The sequence below is a fragment of the Polypterus senegalus genome, chromosome 11 (assembly GCF_016835505.1).
Source record: "Polypterus senegalus isolate Bchr_013 chromosome 11, ASM1683550v1, whole genome shotgun sequence".
NCBI lineage: Eukaryota > Metazoa > Chordata > Cladistia > Polypteriformes > Polypteridae > Polypterus > Polypterus senegalus.
This window is the reverse complement of record NC_053164.1, coordinates 102,968,783-102,991,274: the sequence shown is the minus strand read 5'-3', so window position 1 is coordinate 102,991,274 and position 22,492 is coordinate 102,968,783. Positions and strand designations below refer to the sequence as shown.

At 37.5% G+C, this 22,492-nt stretch overlaps 1 long non-coding RNA gene across 9 annotated transcripts in view; it reads right to left on the bottom strand.

Annotated features, from left to right (window-relative positions):
- The window catches only part of LOC120539387, a 201,537-nt gene that overhangs the window by 16,541 nt on the left and 162,504 nt on the right, over positions 1 to 22,492 (bottom strand). For 3 of the 9 annotated variants that reach the window (XR_005635596.1, XR_005635598.1, XR_005635597.1), the window contains exons 7-8: positions 20,518 to 20,668; positions 16,547 to 18,218 (exon numbers count right to left, since the gene is read on the bottom strand). This is a non-coding gene — a long non-coding RNA (uncharacterized LOC120539387). Of the gene's footprint in view, positions 1 to 16,543; positions 18,219 to 18,882; positions 20,275 to 20,517; positions 20,669 to 22,492 lie in introns of those variants that run through there. The other 6 variants (XR_005635600.1, XR_005635603.1, XR_005635604.1 and 3 more) reach the window with 6 other exon arrangements.

The window sequence follows — 22,492 nt, the reverse complement described above, 5'->3', positions numbered from 1 at the left end:
ATTTGTACAAATCCTTTCTTTAAAGGTTATTTTTCTGTAGCAACTGAAGGGTGAATCTGAACTGAATCACTTTGTGAAGTCAAAAATCTTGTCCAATTTTTTGGCATGAGTCACCAAACAAGAAGCAAGATGACCTAAATTTTCAAAAAGCATATTTACTGGACTCAGAAAAGCTTAATAATAATCTTGTTTCTATCATCACTAAGCTGAAGAAAGTTACTAGCAACCCAATCTCTGATACCCTGTAAACAATCAAAAAGAATCTGAAAAGACTCATTAGATTTGAAACAAAAACAAACATATAGGTCATCTGCCAAAATGTAAAAAGAATATTATATTTCCTGAAGATGCTGCCAAGAATGAGAATATTCAAAAAAAAAAAAAAAAACTGACCCTAAAACAGACTCTTGAGGAACCCCAAAGGGAAGAGGCAGCAAAAGAGGAGCAAAACTCACTTAGATTGGGAACATGAGCTGATACCGCATGGTTGCACCCACCACGCGACGAACCACCTGGATTGGTGACCCCTCAGCACCATACTGGAACAGTATGAGGTTTTTCATGGTGGCTGGAGTGCCAATCCTGCCACAATCTCCCAAGTTTTCTCTGTAAATTGGAGGACGTGCTTGCAGGGCTAGATGCAGATTAACGTCATACCCAAGATAAAGCAATTGCAAGTTGAGGGCGTGCACTGTCACCAGAATCTACAGAGAAGTTATCAAAACTGTTTCAATACTACAATGAGTTTTATCCAGACTGAAATGGTTAATGTACTCCAGAAGCATCTAGAAATGGTAAGAGTTGATCATGAACAACTTTTTCCATTATTTCTAAAAGAAATGATAATTTAGAAATGGGATAAGAGTTATTAAAAACCTTATGAATGCTCTTGACCATAGATTGGACTGCTGTATGTCTGAAGCATATAGGAATAGTGCCAGAGTCTAAACAAGGAGAAAGACAAGAAGATACAACATTACTAGGAGTGGTGTTAAGTTTCTAAGCAGAGAGAGGAGAAACATTCTGTACATAGTAGGAACATGAATCCATATTAAGTGTTCATTATGTGACACCTGCATGAACGCATGCAATATGTTACTAGCAAAACTTTTTAAACTTGGGTGAAATGGCAGCATAGGTAGAATATGTGAGAAAACATCTGCACATTAACATATTGAACTAAGAAAAAGATAAGCACAACACATAGGGCTGTACTGAGTTTGTCACAGCAGATAAGTAAACCAAAAACACATAACATCATATCTACTGTGTACAATAAAATACAAAAATACAAAGTGGAAGGGGTGGCATTCTTAGTGTAAACCCCATGTCATTCCAGTCATAGAGTTGTAAAAATAAAGATTAAAATTGTTTGAAATAATGAGTTGGGCAACATAGCATGCCTTCTCCAATTGTCACTTGTGACTGATGTCATTTCAAGGAGCTGGTGAGGCCTTAAAGAATGGGGAGCTGGAGAGGTAGGGTAGAGACAGAGCTTCTGTGAGGTCACTTCTGTTCCTTAGGGTCTTTCTGTCTGAGGATAGAGCAGGAAAATGGATAAGTGGTGGTGATACACTCAGATTGTCCCAAGGTGTCCGTTTTACATTGGCCACTGTAATAGGTGCACTAGACCAGGGGTCCTCAATCACGGTCCTGGAGAGCCGCAGTGGCTGCAGGTTTTTGCTCCAACCCAGTTGCTTAATAAAAAGCACTTATTGCTAAAGTAACACATCTGCTTCACTTTAGTGATTTTGAGCCCTTATTGCTTAATTTTGTCTTAAACAGCTATTTTAATTGCTCCTTATTATCAATAACATGCAAATGACAAGAGAGAGCAGCATTTCTCCATTTAGCTTATTTACATTTACACCTGTGTGTATTTATCTGCACTATTGGGTTTAATTAAATACTTGGAAGAAAAATGAAGAGAAAAAAGTGAAGGACTGAGAATTACTCGCCCATTTTAGCCTTCAAATCATTTGCATGATAGAAAGGGAAAGAAAATCTAGGATATGAGACTGACCTGACATAGCAGAGTTAATTTAATTTCATAGCTTGTTAGTGCTTTATTGGCAAGAATTGCTTTCTAATTAAGCAACCAGGTTAGAACAAAAACCTGCAGCCACTGCGGCTCTCCGGGACTGGGATTGAGGACCCCTGCACTAGACTCATGCATCCATTTATTGTCAAACCCAGATAATCCAATTCAAGGATGCAAGATAGTAAGGCAAAATCCAGTCCTATATCACGGTGCTAATTCATCATGAATCTCATATCTGTAGGATCAGTTCAGAGTCAACCATTATCCTAATATTAGTATTTTTGGGATTTGGGAGGAAAAGGATTCCTGTAAGAAAATCCTTTGGAGACAAGCTGAGAACAAACAGACAAGGACTCCACACAGACAAGAACTGGGCTGTCATTAGTTTTAGTCTCCAACTTAGTCTGGTCTTGGTCTCTAGAGGCAGTGGCGTAGTTAGGGGGGCAGAGGGGGGTGGTCTGCCCCAGGTGGCACATTTTTGGGGGTGGCATTATTGGCCAAAAGGTTCAGTATAATTCATGTGTAAGCAGCAGGGTTTGGAAAAATATCACTCATGAATGAAAAAAGTAAAATTCTCTGATTTTTATCCACAAATGCTTCAAAAATAATTTTCAGACTGTCCTCCTGTGACAGCATCAGACACAGCAGTTGAAATTTTTGAGGCAATAACAAAAATAAACATAAACATTACACCGATAATAATTTCTAGGAAGATAACTAATTTACTATTTATAATTTCGTTTCATTATCAATCCGAATACGTTCTTGCTCTGCACAGAAACCATCCCTACCTATCACTTGTACACTACACTGGTTCTGTTTTTTCAGCATAATTATATCTCTCTATTATAATAAAAACACATTAACATTGCACAAGACAAGGAAGCAAGACAAAAGGATGGCTGCTGTACAGGCTTTTAAATGATTGACGCGCAGCGCGACATGCAGATCACGCAGTACAGCACAAGCAGCAGCTGGCTTAAAAGACAGCTGCTGTACAGGCTTTTAACTGATCGACGCGCATTGTGACATGCCGATCACGCAGCACGGCACAAACAGCAGCAGCAAGCCAGCTGATCGAGCATAGAGGAGGAAGAAAAAATGTATTTGTTTCCCATTGTATCACTGTTTAAGAGGGGGATACCAAAAAGCAACCACATCTCCTTAGCGTGCATTCAGGCCACCTCTTTACAACGCGAGAGGCAGAGACGAAAACTGGCTGGCGCGTAGTGTGCCCCGGGGAAGGAAGGGGGAATACAGCTTTATGACTGGCAAACATCAAGAAATAACAAAATAAATAAAAATGAATGAAATGAAAATAACAATCTCTTTAAATTGTATATCTGGTTAACCAAACCCGAGGGTGGGCGAGCGAAGCAAGTGGGGGGGGCGGAGCCCCTTAGTTAAACTAATAATTAGAACACGGCTTATTAGAGTCTCTACACTACTGTATATTCTTGTCTAGTTGATGCTTATAAATAATTATATGTGAAAATTGATGGCTGTTTCTCTATAGGGTGGTCCAGATCTAATTATGCAATTTCATTAAGCTATAACTTATTACGTTTATTACATAGAAAATAACCCAAAAAATCCCAGACCATCGAGAGGTGTGAGAACTGATGACATGAAGAATCGTCCTCGCGCCAAGCTGGAATCGTCCCAGCATAAATCAAAGTCACCCAGATCTGGATCTGCATAATTAGATCTGGACCACCCTGTAAATATGAATAAATCTATGCAAAATTTGTCTTAATTTTTCTCTATACATCATTTTAATTTTCTATTTAAATAGGTTAACATATTCAGATATGTTGGAGGGCAGCAAATTGAAGCACCGCCCCACCCCGAGCAGCACGAACTCTAGGTATGCCACTGCCTGGAGGTGTGAGGAGGCATTGATAACCACTATACCACCATGCTGCCCAGTATTTGTACACATTTATGCACACATTTCTGGAAAAATGGATCATTGGATCACTATTATAGTCAAGATATACCCCCACTTGTATTTACTCTATTTTTCTTTGTGCATTCCTTACACTTCCCAAAAATGTGCATGCTAGGTTACAGTGGAACCTCTAGATACGAGTTTAATTCATTCCAGCACTGAGCTTGTATAGCGAATTTCTTGTATCTAGAACAAAACTTCCCCATTGAAAATAAGGGAAATCCAGTTAATCCGTTCCGCACCCCCAAAAATATCGACATAAAATCAATTTTCCTAACAAATAACACTGATAAATAAGTGTGGATACACTTTGTCTGCTGAGCGTCATGTGATCATAACAGCTGATGGTTCTTCTTTCTCGTGCGCGTCTCCCTCTCCTTATCTCTCTTGCTCCGCTCGCTCGTGTGCCTCTCTCTCTCCTTATCTCCTTTGCTCGCTCGCTCGCCTCTCTCTCTCTCCTCTTGAGGGTAGAAAAGCCAAGCAAAATGACACCTTTTATTGGCTAACTAAAAAGATTACAATATGCAAGCTTTTGAGGCAACTCAGGCCCCTTCCTCAGGCAAGATGTAATCAAAGCTTGCTTATTGTAATCTTTTTAGTTAGCCAATAAAAGGTATCATTTTGCTTGGCTTTTCTCTACATTCATAATGGCTAACACGGTACTCCTCTTGAGGGCAATCGTCACCTATTCTCCGTCTGCATGTCCGCAATATTTTTGGATACGCTTATATGGCAAACTGCTACAGCGAAACAATGAAATCACAAGCGCACAAACGTGTAGATCCTCACGCTACGGGAGAACAAGGAACACTGAGTTAGCTGATGGGCTGGCAGCGTCAGCTTGGGTGAATCCCCGAGTTGAGGCGGATTGGGAAACGTGTCACGCATAACCACAGCCTTCACTCGTGGCTTGTTACGCGAGCCAATGCTCGTATTTAGATCCGAATTTTTCGCTCATACTTTCCTCTTATCTTGAATTTCTCATATACAGAGGTGATCGTATCTAGAGGTTCCACTGTATTTTGCAATTGTAAATTGATCAGAAATACAAAGTGCCTTACATGTCATATTATAATCTTAAATTACAGAATAAATACAGAGCAGCTTTTTCATATTGTCATGTTCTTAAATATGTTTAAAGGCAGAAATAAAAACAGAGAACCAAGCCTAGTCATATAATGTAAAGTGAAAATTTCCAAAATGAACGTTGACTGTCCCAGTTAATTTCTTTTGTTATTTTTCCATTTTTATTCCAATTCATTTTTTCAATTTTTCCTAGGTTTTGATATTTTCTTATGATTTTCAACTATTACTCTTCCTGGTTGGTACCCACTCATCTTATTACTTTGAAATATCTTTTTCAGTAGCACGGCCAGCAGCTCTCACTCTACATGTGTTGGTTTAACACCTTTCTATAGCAGATTTAACAACAAGTCATGTAAAAAATATTTATCATAATAAATTATGGTTGTTTTTACCGTTTTCTTAATTGCATTTTCCATTGTCAAGGTTGGTTTACAATTTCTAATTTTTTTCTTTTTTTTTTTGTTATAATACAAGAGCTACCACTATTGGAAGAAAATGATCAGTTTTTGGATTTTTCAAACTTTTTAGAATATTTTTCCAGCTGTGTCCTTTGTGCTTCAGCTGCAAAGTTCAAAGGTTTTCTTTTCTGCTAATAAGTCTTTATTAAAGAGGAACATAGCTTTATTTCAAATATAAAGTGAACTAAAAGAAGGCAGGGCAGGGAAAATTGTCTTCCTTTTTAAAAAGTATGTATCACATGTGCATTTGTGTCTGGGAATTATAGTTGCAATCATATGCTTCTTGATGTATATTGCAAGATATGGTATATATTTTACAGACGTTTATCTTCTGCTTTCAGCATGTAGATGCCATTAATGTAGCGTCTTTGTGAGTGACAGATTCAGGAAAAGTATGCACTAACATCTAATGCTCATACTTACTTGGTACAGATAACAGAAACCCACCAAGTGGTACTGCTTTGCAACAACTGCTTTGCAACAATAAATGCTTAGAAATATCCAAAAGTAAAAGTAATTTATTATTATTATTATTATTATTATTATTATTATTGACTAATATTAATCTTTTATTCTCAAATCTGAACTTTCTGAGTATACAGCAAAAATGCCACTTTTTATATTAACTCATAGGAAATTGCAACTGCTCAGAGGTTGACCCTTTGGTGGCTCAATAGATTCTTAATTATGTTTCATTTAATGATAAACTTTGTCACTGATGTGTCTCCTAAAAATCCTTAAAGAAATAGCTTTAGGCAGAAAGGAGACAGGAGATACAACTGAGGTAAAAGGAGTTATATCAGAAGTTCAGTGTTCAGAACTCATTATCAACTGCCAGAGAGTGTTCAGAAGCCATGAAGAAGGCAAACATAATGTTAGGTTATATAGCACAATGTGTAGAATACATGTCCAAGGAGTTTATGCTCAAGCTTTATAATGCACTGGTGAGGCCTCATCTGGAGTACTGTGTGCAGTTTTGGTCTCCAGGCTTCAAAAGGATATAGCAGCGCTAAACAAGTTCCAGAGAAGAGCGAATAGGCTGATTCCAAGGGATGAATTATGAAGAAACATAAGAAAGATTTTCAGTTTAAGCAAAAGAAGATTAAGAGGTGACATGATTGAAGTGTTTAAAATTATGAAGGGAATTAGTACAGTGGATCAAGCCATACTGTAGTTGGAAGCATTTTAAGGATAAATTTCACACAAACATTAGGAAGTTTTTCTTTACACTGGGAACCATAGCCACTTCAAATAAGCTACTAAATAGTGTTGTAGACAGTAAGACTTTAGGGCCTTTCAAAACTAGGCTTGATGTTATTTTAGAAGAATTAAGTGGACAGGACTGGCAATCATTGTTGGGCTGAATGGCCTGTTCTTGTCTGGATTGTTGAAATGAGTCAAAGTTGAGAATTTGGTTTGAAAAGCATGTTATTCTGGTCTTATTTTAATCTTTCCAGACTTTATATTTTTTTACTTATGCCTTTATCCTGGGTAACTTACAGCATTTTAGACATGCATAGTTGTATTTCTTTTGTTTTTTCCAGTTGGGGCACCGGTAGGTGAAGTGATTTGTGGTCACCCAGAATTGGTAGCAGGATTTGAACCCACAGATCCTCAGGGTCTGATGTCTAAAGTCTTACCAACTATACCACACTGTCTGACTTTTCTTTTATCCTGAGTATGATCTAATTGGAGCACAGCAAAATTAATTAGACCAACTAATAGTATTATTCAGAAGGAGGAACTACACTTTGTAATCATAAAGTGTTTTATTACCACAAACAACTGTGCATACATTTCACCATATATTACTGAGCACAAAAAAAAAATGTTAAGACACTACTTGGAAAATTTGAGCCTATTGTGTGACTTTGCTGAAACTCAGGAGGGGACACATTGGGAGGGGTTTTTTTTTCTCAGGAGAAAAATCTGAGAAGCATGAGACAAAATAAAGTCTCCATTTTATATCTTCTGATCTCATTGTTTTTCTATGAGTAACCAAAAAGATTTTTAAGAGATCACTTTTTGGATTCTTCATTCCTGTGGGAATGTCAAAATGATAATAGGCACTGCCGTGTATAATGGCCAGATTCGGCTAACAACTATGTTGTTCTAATGGACCGAAATGCCACAAATCTGTATTTAAGAATTTAACATAAAAACGAGTTCATAAAATTTACACTGTAAAGTTTACATTTTTTTGCATATCTATTACTATTAACAGCACATGGAGTTGTCCATTTTATTAAAAAATTCAAATTGAATGAATATTTATGTGAATATTTTATATGGCATGTATAATAAATATTACAATCTAACTTAGTGCTCACACACATGCAGGGAGAACTGCAAACTCAATATGGTCGGAGAAGCTGAGAGTTACTATAGTCATTTGCCAAACCCTCATTCTTTCTTTTTTTTAAGCTTTAAATTAACAGCAGAAAATAGAAAAGCAAAGAAAAATATCCATCCATTTCCTGATTCCTCTTAACATAATTCACGTGGCAAGGAGCAGAGACTATGATAGCAGCTTTTTTGTGTAGTAGAACGTAATCCTGGATGAAGTCCTATTCTATTGCAGGGAAACAAAAAAAATACAAAAGGACGTTTAAACTGCCTTTCCTTTAGCAGCAAATACCTAAGATAGCATTCAGTGATGAGCGGAGTTAGATAGCAGGTGGACATGTTCAAGCCTCTCAGTTAACCAAAGCATTGGATGAGAGACGCTGATAACATATTATTCATACTGCATAGTTGAGTTCGTTCTCAAGACATTGTTTAGTTTTTAATGTTTTATTTTTTTGAATGGCAAGGTTTTACATTTTTTGTTTCACATTTATAGTTGTAATTTTTCTCAATGCCTAGCTCAGTTGGATGGACGTAAGTATTTGAATCCTCTTGTTTAAATGTTACTTTCTATTATATACATTTTCCACATGATCGCGAACTGTGTTAAGTAGGTTTGCTATTTGATGGATGGTTGGAAGTAACATTCATGTATTTGAAATAGCCTTGCATTCCTTCTAGTTCCTTTTTTCGACCTTACATTCATTTCTCCCCAAGATCTTGACCTGCCTAATGGGCTCAGATGATAGATGCATATGCTGGATGAAAGAGGATAAAGTAGAAATTCTGAGAGAATTTTTCAGCTCCCCTGCTAGCAGCCATACCTAATAACTAAAATGGTATATTTGATTTGTTGGCTAGTGTACAGTTGTTAGTATTTCTGGTCTCACAGTTTGAGAAGACTAAGTTCAAATACTTTTCTCTAGGTGAAGTGCACTCATTCCTTTTTTGTCTGTGGTAGTTCTTCCCTGGAGACTCTTGTTTTCTTTTGCCTCACAAAGATATACATATTATGTGAAACTCAACTCTAAATTGATCTGGTTTTGCAGCATGCCTGAGTGTGCTTTGCAATGGATCGGTGCTCTGTGTTTCCTGTTTTGTGCCAAATGCTGTGTAGATAAAGACCAGCAACCTACAGCTGTAAAACTGGATGAAAATGGCTATGACATAATACAAATTGTATGAAGTTGACAGGACTTAAATTATTGGAAATATACTGTAGACATGCACTTTACATTATGTCACCTCTTGGTTAGAAGTGGTAGCTCTGAGGCTAGGGATCTGCATTGGCAATCGGAAGGTTGCCGGTTCGAATCCTGTAAATGCCAGAAGTAACTCTACATCGTTGGGCCCTTGAGCAAGGCCCTTAAGCCTAAAATTGCTTCATCTTGAGTATGACGTTAATCTGCATCCAGCCCTGCAAGCAGAGCCTACAACTTAGTGGGAAAACTTGGGGGTTGGTGGCAGGACTGGAACTCCAGCCACCATGGTGCTGAGGGGTCATCCACTGCACTCAGGTCCCAATCCAGGTGGTTTGTTGTGTGGTGGGTATGGCAACGCTCTCAGAACATGCTTCCAATCGCTCTCTTTCGGTTAGAACTACAGTATATCTACTGTGACAACATTAGACAAGTTTAGTTTTAGCCGCTGCTTAGTCTTTTTTGTATATGTTGTTAGAAAGGTGCTGTATTGCGCCCAGCCCGACACAGATATGACATGGAAGGCACATATAAAAGTGCAAAAGAAACTTTTATTTTTCTTCAGCTGGAGGGCACATCTTCCCTGTAATCCCCCCAGCCACAACACAGTCCCAAACACAAGTACTAAACACCAAAACACTCATCACTTCTTCTACAACCACTCCTCCACAAGCTTTGTCCTCCTCCTCCCAACTCTGGCCGCTGAGTGGTGGTCGCTGGCTCTCTTTTATTGGGTACCCGGAAGTGCTCCAGGTGTTTGATTGCCGACATCCAGCTGCACTTCCGGGTAAGGCGAAACCAGTGTCCAAAAGGGGCCAGCCGCTCTTGTTACATTATCCCATAGCGGCACCAGCAGAACCCCACAGAGCTGCACAGAACTTCAACCCCCATGAAGCCCTGGGGGAGTCCGAGGCACCGCTGCAACCCAGGGAGGCTGTAATCTAGCGTCCAGGGGTTGATACTGGACTTCCCACCCTTGTCCCCCTGGCAGATGTGGTGAAGGGGTGTCCCGGCCAAGCAGGGCCCCCGGCCATCCATCACAATGTCTACAATAAATCTCCATGAACACTATTTTAGGATATAACTGAAAAGGCATAGTGTCAGAGTGAAAAATATGTGTATTGTTACACTCAGGAGCATTGTATATCTCTTATGGGGGAATGAACCATTTGGAAGAGCACTGTTGCCCTTTCAAGGTCTTATAAAATATTTTAAATAAGCAATTGTTGCTGTAAATGATGTAGCTGTCCTGAACTTATCCTTGAAAGAGTGCTGTAAGATTACCATTTAACAAAGGCACTTTATAATGACTTTTGTGTATCTGCTTTAAAGTTTGCTGGAGCTCCTCTGGAATGTATCCTCTGACCTTGAGTCTAAGCACCATGACTATATCCCATTATTAAGGGTTAGATCATCCTATTTTACCTTTTAAGAACATATGCTTACCTAAGATTTGAATGTCATCAGCTATATGCCAGAGATTTTCTTGTATTTTGCCACACATGTATGCATGGGAGGCAGTTTAAGGGCCCTGGTGATGATAATTACCCACCAAACCAGGAGTTGGCATTGTGTTCCAATGCCTTTTCTCTTCCTCCCTCTGGAGAATAGGAGATTGATGGCCGTTGCACCACTGACATTACTTCCGATGTCTGCTCTCCTGCACCCGCCCCTTCCTGCCTGGGACCCATGTGACCAGAAGCTTGGCTATTTTGAAACAGTTCTGTTTTGAGCTTTCTTCTTAAAAGATACATCTACAACTTGCTGCATATTTGTTTGTGCTTAACTTTTGTATTTATACTGGGTCAACAAGGTTGGTGCCTCAACTCTTTGACGTTGCTTTGTTTCCTCTTTACAATATTCATATCTAAAATTATCTATCTACTGTATATACCTAGAAAGGTTAGCATACATGTGATTGCAGTGCAGGACTAACCCTTGCACAATGTGCTCCTTAGACATCTTTGTTAAATTAATTTCTTATATTCTTGTTGGAAAGCCTTTGTATACTAGTACTAAATTGAACTGGGGATCAAGAAGGAAAATTTGGGATTGAGATTTTTTGCATCCCTGATATGTCCAAATTTTTAAGTGTTTTTGTGTCTTTTCTATTATAATATATGTCTTTTTTGAAGTAAATGTTCTACTCGATTTATATTTTGGAGTATTTTTATATTTCTAAGATGAAGAAAGGATATAATAATGCAAGTGTGAGAAAAAAAGAAAAGATTGCAGTCAAAAATACTGTTTTATTTTATGTATGAAAATGTTTGGCATTTCTTCAAAGTACATGGCCCTAGAACAAAGCCTTTTCCGTTGGGCCCTTAAGCAAGGCCCTTAACCTGAAAATTGCTTCAGGGGGGCTGACCCTGCACTCTGACCTCCATAGGTCATGCGAAAAGACAGTTTCCCCTTGAGGATTAATAAATTACAGTATATAAAATCAAATCAAAAGCATTGCAGTTTTAATCAACTTCTGTAATCTCTCATTGAGAGAACAAACTCAGTTAATTGCTAGATTTTACTTGTCACATATGGCAAGTGAAATTATTGTCCTTAACCTGTCACTTGTGTCTCACATTAGGAAAACAGAACATTGTGCAGGGCAGCACCTAAGTGAATGGAGTGGTGCTGTGGCCTTGCATATATACCGTCCTAGGTTAGAATCCCACACCCAGATGTTGTACATATTTAGTCTGCATGCGTGTGCTCCACATTCCTGCATGTATTTTCTTCCAGTTTGGCGGGATTCCCTCCTCCTTACATCCCCTAAGACATGCAGGTCAGGTTAATCCCTGACTCTAAGATGGCCTAAGTGTGAGATGAGTTGTTGTTGCCCCGTCTATGGCTCGTTCCTGAATTGTATGGGTATTATCAGGATAAACTTTGTGACTTTGTCCTTCTGTAGCCCTGAATTGGCTTAGGAAGGGTTAGAGAATTCTAGAGAATGTCTATATTACACAGCATTCTGAGTGGTTTATTATACTTTTTTTCAGCTGTTAATATAATATTTAATCTGTTCAAGTCTACTATTTAGTTATTTCTCTGCTGCTTCCTTAAATACTGTTTATAAGCAATTTAGTCTACAGTTTAAGACAATAGTAGATAAGATACATTGATAAAAGAATCAACGGAGATATGAATCTCTGCACTAGGTGTTCAGTGACCAAACCTGTCTCTACGTTTTGACGTGCTGAACTGTGACTGTCAGACAAGGGAAACAGGAGACGTTGTTCCATGAAGCATTTGTTAAATAAGCTGGTGTCCCAGTTTAACTTTTGCTGAATTTATGGAGCAAGAGGTATGTTTGTGTTAACAGGGTGGAATAAATAAGTGAATAGTTTAGTGATATTTTCTTCAAATTGTTGATGAGAGAGATGAGTCATTTGTATACAGAGGTTTGCACATCCAAGATTCTTCCATAAGCCAGTCAGGAACATGGCAGAAAGTGTTGCCATTATTTTTTGTCCAAGTGACTTACAGGATGTATACTGATTGTATAAAGATAATTCTGGATTTTGGCACAAAACTGTGACTTTACTGAAATTATCAATCACACATTGATGTATAAGAATAAAGAGTTATATCCATTAAATTATGTACAGTTATTTATTTTTATTGCTCTCAGAATATTATTAGGGGCAAGACAGTCGCACAGTGGTTAGCACAGCTGCCTCATAACTAGACCAGGTTGGAGCTGAACATTGGAACTGCGATACATTCTTGATGAAGTTATTTTATAAAATGATGCTTTCTCATTTAATGCGAGCAGTAGATGAGCTATTTACAAATGTATCCACACATGTTAATAGGTTATTCCTTTTAAAACTATTTTTGTCCAATAAAATATTTAAAAAGTCCATTTATTCCCTTTCATTGTGATTCATGGCAGGCATGTTCAAGTTGTTGTGTGACCAAGAAGTAAATGTCACTGCATAATTTTCTCACTGAAGCAAAGGACTGGGATATAAAAAATGGAGTGTTGTTACAGTTGAGATTGTTTAGTACTTTAGTGGTGTTACATTTGGCCTGTCAGTTATGCCAACAGAGCATAAGACTATATGTCATGGAGACAGTGTACTTTACAGTGCAAATGTATGCAATATATTACTGTCAGTTTGAGAAATTTGTTAGAAATTTTTTTACATATGACAACTTGTACTGTTTTCCCATACTTTGCCCTCACCCTGTCTACAATAAATCATAAATTGGGAAAATCTTTTTTTTTTTTGGATTTGTGTTCCTCTTTTAAGTTTTACATAGTGAGCATTAACATAGATAAATTTGAAAACATAATCTTCTTTTCAAAAGTTTTCCATCCACACTAGTGTTTTCAGATTGTTTTCAAAACGTTTACCTGAAATGTAAAAATTCCATAAATCTTTTACACTGGGCATGAATGGTTTCTCAGCTTTGAGAGCAGTGTGTTTATGAAGCAAACCAGAAGTATATCAAAATGCTGAAATGAATAAATGAAACAGATTTCTTTGTGTGGGCAGAAGGTAAAGTGCAATTGCTTTTAAAGGTCACAAACAAGTATAAGGTGGAAAAACCCTTGGAAAATATAGACTGGGGGTCCAGCCGAAATACATTCAGCAAAGTATCCAAGTGTTTCAAGGAGCAGTACCTGTCAGTTGATGCACAGATGATGGATGATGGGATCACTGAAGTGAAAGTCTGATATCATGACAATCACATGCCATTTCAGTGTGGATGACAGGCCAAAAAGACTTTTCCAATATGTCTGTGTTAATGTGAACTACTATATCTTAGTTTCTAGAATTATTATGAGGGATAAAAACTTTTCTAACATCCACAAATATTTGGTACTGTATGTGCTATGAATTTTATTTGTGAAAATGTACATTTTTATTGTATGTCATGTGCACTTTGACTTTGTATTTTGGAGTATGAAATGACTATGCTACAAGACATGTGATGTTATGACAGTCATGTTAGAGAAGATGGCTAGCACATTTAACTATTAACAAAACAATATGCAATTAAAGGAACATGTTTGTCATGTGTGCAAGAATTAAATATAATTTTGTTTTTTATTTATTTCTTTAAGAACAGCTTTGAAATATGACTATTATTGTTTTATGTTTATTGCATTGGCGATTCAATGGCACAGTGGCACAGTATGAGACAAGTGCTTGCAGTCTGAGTCATCCCTGCTTGTAATTTTCATGTTCTTTCCGTATCTGTGTGGGTTTTCTCTAAGCGCTCTGGTTTTTCTCCCACTGTCCACAGGGCACGCAGGTTAGGGAAAATGCCGATGCTAAATTGGCCCTAGTGTGTATTTGGTGTGTGTGTGTGTGTGTGTTTGCCCTGTGATGGACTGGTGTCTTGTCCAGAGTTTGTTCCTACCTTATGCTAGCTGGGATAGGTTCCAGGCTCCCCACCCCGACAATCCTGGGGGGCTCATGTATAAACGGTGTGTATGCACAAAAATGTTGCATACGCCTGTTTCCACGTTCACATCGTGATATATCAAAACTAAATTTGGCGTAAAGCTACGCACATTTTCACGCCAGCTCAAACCTCGGCATATGCAACTTTTCTGCACGGTTTTGCAAACTGGTGCCACCCAGCGTCAAAGTAGTGCTACTGTTCCTGGGTGGCTTCCCTTTATTTTTTATATTCATGTTCCTGACGCAGCTTTATCAAATACACTGACATTAACCTCATATCATTTTTTAGTTTAAGGCATCTGATTTTAATCAACCTGTAACCATGCAATGGTGCATGGAATAGGCAAACTATTCAAAATGCTATAGCTGCTTTAGCATTGTTACTCTCAGTGCACCACTGAGTTTTTCAACCCACTGCATCTGAGTGTGGAATCGCAACTCTACAGCAGTTACTCGGAAAGCTCTACCGCAGATTGTGTCAAGAGCAGAATTATCGGGATACTGCTTCTAGGACACGCTGTCTCAGCCATGCACACAGTCTATTTGAACTTCATTTGGCAAATGCTTCAGAGCCTTTCCTGTAGTGACCTCACGGTTCAGAAATAGCTTCATCCCAAGAGTTCTAAATGCACTCAATCAGTGCTCCTGGTAGAACTATTTGTACTTATAAGTATAATTACCTCACTGTAAACTTGCATTACAACCTGAGACACACGTTCATAATGTATATTTTTTATTGTATTATTATTATTATTATTATTATTGTTTTTGTTGTTATTTTAACATTTTATAAGGAAATAAGTTTATGGACGATTTGCACATTGAATCTCATTGTACCATACAATAACAATAAAGGAACCTAATTCATATCAATAGAAGAGAGTGCATATTTACAGATGATGATGACTGGCTTCTAAGTTGATTTAGATTTCCAAGAGCTATCTTCTTGGAGCTCTTGATATATTTTTCATATGACATGCAGTAAAGTACAGTATATATACAACAGTATAGAGATAATTTTTTTACTTCATTTAAATAATGTATACTGTTATTAAATGCATAGATATGATGGACAGCGGTAGCGATGAGCTGGTGCCCCATTCAGGGATTGTTCCTGCCTCGTGCGTATGCTTGGCATGACCCTGGATGGATAGATGGATGGAATAATTAAACATGTACTATGAATATATTTTAATGTTCCTTAAAAGTTTTGAAGAATGTGTGCTCTAAGCTTACAAATGGCTTGACATCTATTACAGAGCTGATTGTGTGTGGCAAATGGTCACTTGGAGAAAGAAAAGGAAGGACAGAACTGGAGGTTAATATGTTTCAAAGAGACAATACTGCTGCGATAAATTATTTCATCGAGGGTGGTGCACATGCAGTATGCATCTTGCAGGAGGCAGGAACAATCTCTGTACAGGGCACCATTTCATCGCTACCATTGCGCCACTGTGGCCCCGTGTTTAATACACGTTTTAATTCATGTCATCATGAGAATGATATCAAGTATACATCTTAGTATTTATATTGTTCAGAGAGCTGTAATATCATGAATGTAATGTATTCTGTGTCCTGTCGGCATAAGAGAAAACCTGTTTAATAGAGTACATAGAAGAACACACAGCATACGAAGTATTTAACATGCTACTTTAGTTATGATAAGATTTGAGAAACTAGTAAAAGATTTTAAGATGTTTATGACATTCTACTTTAATGACAAAATAAACTACGTGATTAAAGTGGAAATTTCGAGATTAAAGTTGACATTTCGAGCTTTTCCACTGTGTCCCTATTTTTTTTTCTTTTCTTTGTACATTAATAAGCCTCCAAATGACACTCAGACAGTGGGCTACGACTCGCCTTTTCATGGCAACTTTGATATCTGACAACTTCTTTTTTATTTTGGGCACTGTGCAACTTTCTTAACTTGAACTTCCAATCAACTTCCTTTTGTTGTTTGTACAACTGCTTAAACTAACAAATAATACTTTTTCCTTGCCTCCACTTAGCATTCGCTGATATTCTTCTTTTTTCCCCCATGCTGTTGCCATTGTCTTTTCTCAGAATGCTGAATTTAAGGGAATATTTATATTGATTTGCATATTCAAAGAGGTATAGTTCTGGTAGGAGTCTGGGAGGGATAGCAGGCGCGTGCATGAGCGTTACATTTCATGCAGACCGGGATTCATGTAGCAGAAGTGCGTGGAAGTTGGCTTACGCACGGTTTTCTGCATCTGAATTTTTTTGCGCATACACACATTTAGATTTTTGTCCATATGCCATGTTTTAGTGTGAATCCTACGTACAGCATTATGCACGAGGCTCCTGGTTTGGATTTTGCGACTTAGAAAATGACATTACATTTATTGCAACATTTCTCACATTGCCATTTTCTTTTCAAGGACAGTGCCATTTTGTAGTGTTATGCTATGAACACCATCATGTTGTTTATGACAGCCTTTTGTGTAAAGCTGCATGACTGGCATATACCACATCATTGGACAAACTCTATTTAGATATCATGCAATCTTTGGATTCACTTCTTTTAAAATAAATCAACGCTTTTTGGTAATAGTTATGGGCAATTAAGTGTGTAGGCATTTTGCCTTGTTTTTTTATTTAATTTTGAGTCTAACTCTTGTGGTATTGTTTTTTAAAAACTTGCCTCTTTTATTATTAACAATGTTTGTTAATTCTTCATATCTTTTCTTTGATGGATTTTCAATTAGTATGCGTCCAATTAGGGATTTTTGAGAATTCAAGTTGGCTGTTGCCACAACAATATTTCCCAGAAATACCAGTAAATGGAAGCATGTTGTAACCAGAAAGTTTGTGGTTTATATAAAAACAGTACTGGTGCACAAATCTACACATCTGTTAAAAGATTTCTAAATATTTGAATAGCTTTGTTTCTTTAGACCTTTGATTTTGCCTTGCATTTTGGACTTGACGGTTGATTGCCTAGCATTCTTTGGTATCAACCGTGGCACAAACTCCCAACTATGTTCTGATCTCTTGATCCCCTTCATAAAAGGTTCACTGTCTCATTCTGAGTCTGTACAGTCTCATCCTGGTACTCTGACCTTTTTCATGTTTCTGATTGCTCATTTCAATTATTATCCATCTCCTAGTCTTGTTTATTTTTCTTCTTCTCTGCCATCTGGCACTTGTATGTCCTAGACAAAATATAACAGAGTTTGCAAGTGGCTTGTGCTGAAGAAATCATACATTTTAGTGAAAAAAATTCTGATATTGACCTCGTTTTGTTTTTACTTCAAATTTTGTCGAGCCCCTTCAGCTCTGCTGAATAGCCTAATGATTTGTTATCAGCCTTAGCTAGATACCTTAACAGTTATAATAGTTCATAACTTAATCAGGCAAAACTCAACAACATTTCAAATTTCACTGGAAGAAACAATATTTATGCTTTGATTTGGTAGGTCTATGGTTTTCTGTGTGTTACAATCAAGATACATCCACAGTATTTACATTTTAAAGATGACTACAGTTGGTGCACTAAATAGTGGTTGTGTCTCCCAAGACAAATATTCTGAGTTTAAATCTTGCAGTAGGATGTTGTTGGTGTGGAATGTTCTTGTTCTCCCTATGTTGGTAGGGTATTTCAGCAAGGTATTCCAGTTTTTGACCTGGGCTGTCAGTGTGTGTTGAATAAAAAGGCCCTGCGATCCATGATTCTTTTCTGCCAGGATAGCTGTGACTCTGAAATTATAATAAATATGTTTAAGGATGTATGTTTGTAAGAATGGCAGTCTGAAAAGGGTAATTTTCATTAAGATTATCCACAGGTTCATAGTCGTATACTCTAGCATACTGTACAGGCAAACTCTGTCAAAATAATACACATTAAGAAGGGATGAAGTACAATAAAATTTAAAAAGTGCTGCTCCCTCAGAGTCCCACATGTGTCAGACACCAGGACTTATCCCAGGGTAAAAATAAAATGATAAGTAATTCATTCAAGAGCACATTTATATATATATATATATATATATATATATATATATATATATATATATATATATATATATATATGTGTGCTCTTGAATTAATATCAATCAATCATATATATATGATTGGTAAATATAGGATTGCCAACTAATGTAGTATACATGCCTGAAAAGTGAGATCAAACTAGAGAACATTGAGAAAATCTACAAAGAAACTAAAACAACAAGCAAAATCAACACAAACATAATCAGGCAAAGGTCTGTGATTAGATTAAATTAGATTAGATTAGGTTAGCTCACTATTGTCACATATACTGTAAGAGCATAATAAAATTTTTGTGTCACAGTTGCAGTTAGGGTCAATAAGACAATGAGAAGATAATATAAATGTAAATAAGTTCAATAAATAACAGAACCAGAAGAATAAACCTATTTATTCTGTACTGATATATACATCACACAGTTTAACAGTAGTTAAAAAAAAGCGTAACAAAATAACACATAAACCAACAGATGGGTACAGTACAGGTCAGGTAAAGTCAGGTTATGGAAATTTCAGTGACCTTTTGGCATAGGGAAAGAAATTACCCCAGAAGTGGGTAAAGTGTGTGGTGAGGCTCCTGTAGCATTTACTAGAATCCAGTACAGAAAATAGAGAATGAGCTGGATGGCTGGCTGGATCAGAGGTGAGGGGTTAAGTCCATTGATATTGGGTGTAGTATTTAGCATGAAACTGTGGAAGGTCAGCCCAAATGATTTTAAAAACAGTATGGGAAGTCATTTGGAGGAGCTTGCAATCCTGTCAAGCCACACCATGTTTCATCTGAACAATATACTTTCAATAGTATCAATATTAGTAACACTCCAAAGCTCTTTAGCTTTTTCACGGAAGGAATCCTTTGCTTAGCCTTTTTAAGGATGCAGGTGGTGCTGACAGACCACAAAAAAATGTAGTCGATGATCTGGACATCCAGGAATCTGAAGCTGTTCATTTTCTGGATGGGGAAGCCATTGATCTATTGTGGAGTGTGACAGCATGTGTTCTTGCTGAAGTCAACAATGACCTTCTTTGTTTCGTTGATTTTCTGGAAGAGGTTGTTGTCATGGCACCAAACACTTGGGTCTTTTACCTCACTCCTGTAGGCAGCCTCATTATTGTTGCTAATGAAGCCAATCATGGTGGTATAGTCTGCAAATGTGATGATGGCATTGCTTTGCAACACAGTCATAAGTGAATAGATTGTATAGCAGTGGGCTGAAGCAGCAGCCTTGCAGAACCCCAATGTTGGTGAACAGGGTGGAGAAGTTCCTGTTGCCAGTCCTCACTAAGTGGGACCTATTTGTCTGGAATTCAAACACTCAGAAACAGACGAAGCTGCTCAGACCAAGGTCTCTGAGCTTCAACACCAGGATGGTAGCTACAACTGAATTAAAAGTAGAGCTATAGACAATGAACGGCTTCCTCACATCTGTGTTTTTCCATTCCATATGTCCCAGAACATTGTGCACGGTTAAGGAGATAGCATCACCCACAGACCTGTTGTTTTGGTATCCAAACCGTTGAAAATCCAGGGTAGCAGGAACGATGTAGTTAATATGGATCATGGCCAGTTCCTCCAGACACTTCATCATTACAGAGGTTAATGCAGTGGGCAGACGGTTGTTCAGGTAGGAAGCAGCAAGTTTCTTTGGCACAAGTACAGGCTTCAGTAATGCTGATAAATGTGCCACTCTGTTAGCCAATATCTTCTTTACTTTTACATGTTGTTATGAAGTCACAAACATGCTCTGGTGATCTGCATGAGAAACTGAACATTATAAATGAATTGCACCATTTCCAGAATGGGTTCCTCCTTAAACATAGGTGCCAGGATTGGCTTCCCTCCATATTTTGAATAAGTGGGATGAATACAATAGATTAGGTTAACGTTATTACATCTTAAGTTAACCCTGTTTTTACAGATAGATGAGATAGATTATTAAAATAAAAAAAGAAAACTAACCTCATGCTTTAGTTTTATTTAGTATTTGCTAAATTATTGTCATCATACCTGAAAATATTCTTCGTATCAGTCACTAATAAGGTGGGTGCAGTGGTAGTGCTGGTGCCTCACAGTAAGCAGACCAGGGTTCATGTTCTGGGAGCTCCATGCGTGGAACTTGAATGTTATTCATGTGGGTTTCCTCTGGGTGGTCTTTCCACTATGCAAAGACATGCAGGTTAGGTATTATATATAGAAGACACACATATATATGTACTGTATATATAATAGTTAACATTTTTCAACACATGTAATATTTTCTCAAAGAAGCAGCCAATTATGAGATTGTTTCCTTCATTGCTGGAATGTCTCAATACAAAATATAAAATGTTAATTGATCATAGTAATCTAATGTTGATTAGATTGTCTACAAAATAGTCACAAGCCCTTTGCAACTCTGAATTGAATTAAATTGGTTTGCTAATATAATAGTCCATCCATCCATTATCCAACCCGCTATATCCTAACTACAGGGTCACGGGGGTCTGCTGGAACCAATTCCAGCCAACACAGGGCACAAGGCAGGAAACAAACCCTGGGCAGGGTGCCACCCCACTGCAGGGCTAATATAATAGTATTATAGTATTATACTAATATTTATAGTAAATGTAGAAGGAGTAACACATTAAAAAATAGCTTGCCTTGATGATAGAAGTATCAAAAATAAGGCAAGTGAGTTGGAGTTGTATGTAGCAGAGCATAATTATGATACTATAGCAATAACTGAAACCTGGCTGAATAACAAAGATGGGGAGTATAACATAGAGGGAGACACATTTTTAGGAAGGATCGACAGAACAGAAAAGGAGGTGGGGTTGCTGTTTATGTCAAGCAGAATTTAAAAACAAGTCCTCTTCAGTTGGACAATGAACCCCGTCTTGAGGACATGTGGCTTTGCCTGGAAAGCATTAGGGAAAGAGACCTTATTTTAGGAGTGTGTTATAGACCAGGGGTAGCCAACTCCAGTCCTGGAGGACCACTGTGGCTGCAGATTTTTATTTTAACCCTTTTCTTAATGAGTGACCTGTTTTTGCCTCTAATTAACTTCATTTGAACTAATTTTATTTGACTTACTCTTGAAGACTCAAACCCCTTAATTGTTTCTTTTTCCTTAATTAGCAGCCAAACAATAAACAGACACAAAATGAACCAAAACAACTGGTGTTCATCATACAATATCTAAAAATAAAGAAAAAGGAAGGTCTCAGGAATGTCGATCTGCTCAGGTACCCAAAACATTTTAACAGAGTTCTCAGATAAAAATCAACAATTTTGGAAAAGTCTGCTATTGCATAATGAGACCAGCAACAAGCCATGAAATTAAAGAACAGGTTTAATTAACGACAAGAATCGGTACCTCATTAAGCAACTGGTTGGAGTGAAATTGGTTGGCGTTTGAGGCCCTGAGCTAGTTGGTCTTCTGTTGGCTCCCTCACTTCATGTTTCATTTCTGTTTGGGTGCCATTTAAGAAAAGAAATTAAACAATTCAGAGAAACGATGAAGAAATTCAGGGGAACAAATCTTAAATAAACAATTCAATTAAAGTTAATTCACAGGAAGTTAATTAGCAGCACAATTAGGGCACTCATTAAAAAAAAAGGGTTAGAATGAAAACTTGCAGCCACGGTGGTCCTCCAGGACACGCAACCCCTGTTATAGACCAACCAATGCAGACAGTACTTTAACACACATCTTTTTAGTAATATTAAAAAGGCAAATTTACAGGTGAATATTGTAACTATGGGAGACTTTAATTATCCAGATATTATCTGGAATAACCTTGCAAATAGCCGAGCACACGAGTAGCAGTTTTTAGAAGTCAGCAGTGAATGTTTTTTTAACTCAGTATGTTAAAGCACCAATGTGGGGTGAAGCTTGTATGGATTTAATATTTTGTAATAATCAAGATGGAATTGAGAGTGTGGAGGTGATTGAATCATTACGGTCAAGTGACCAAAATATTATATAGTTCTCAGTGGTTTG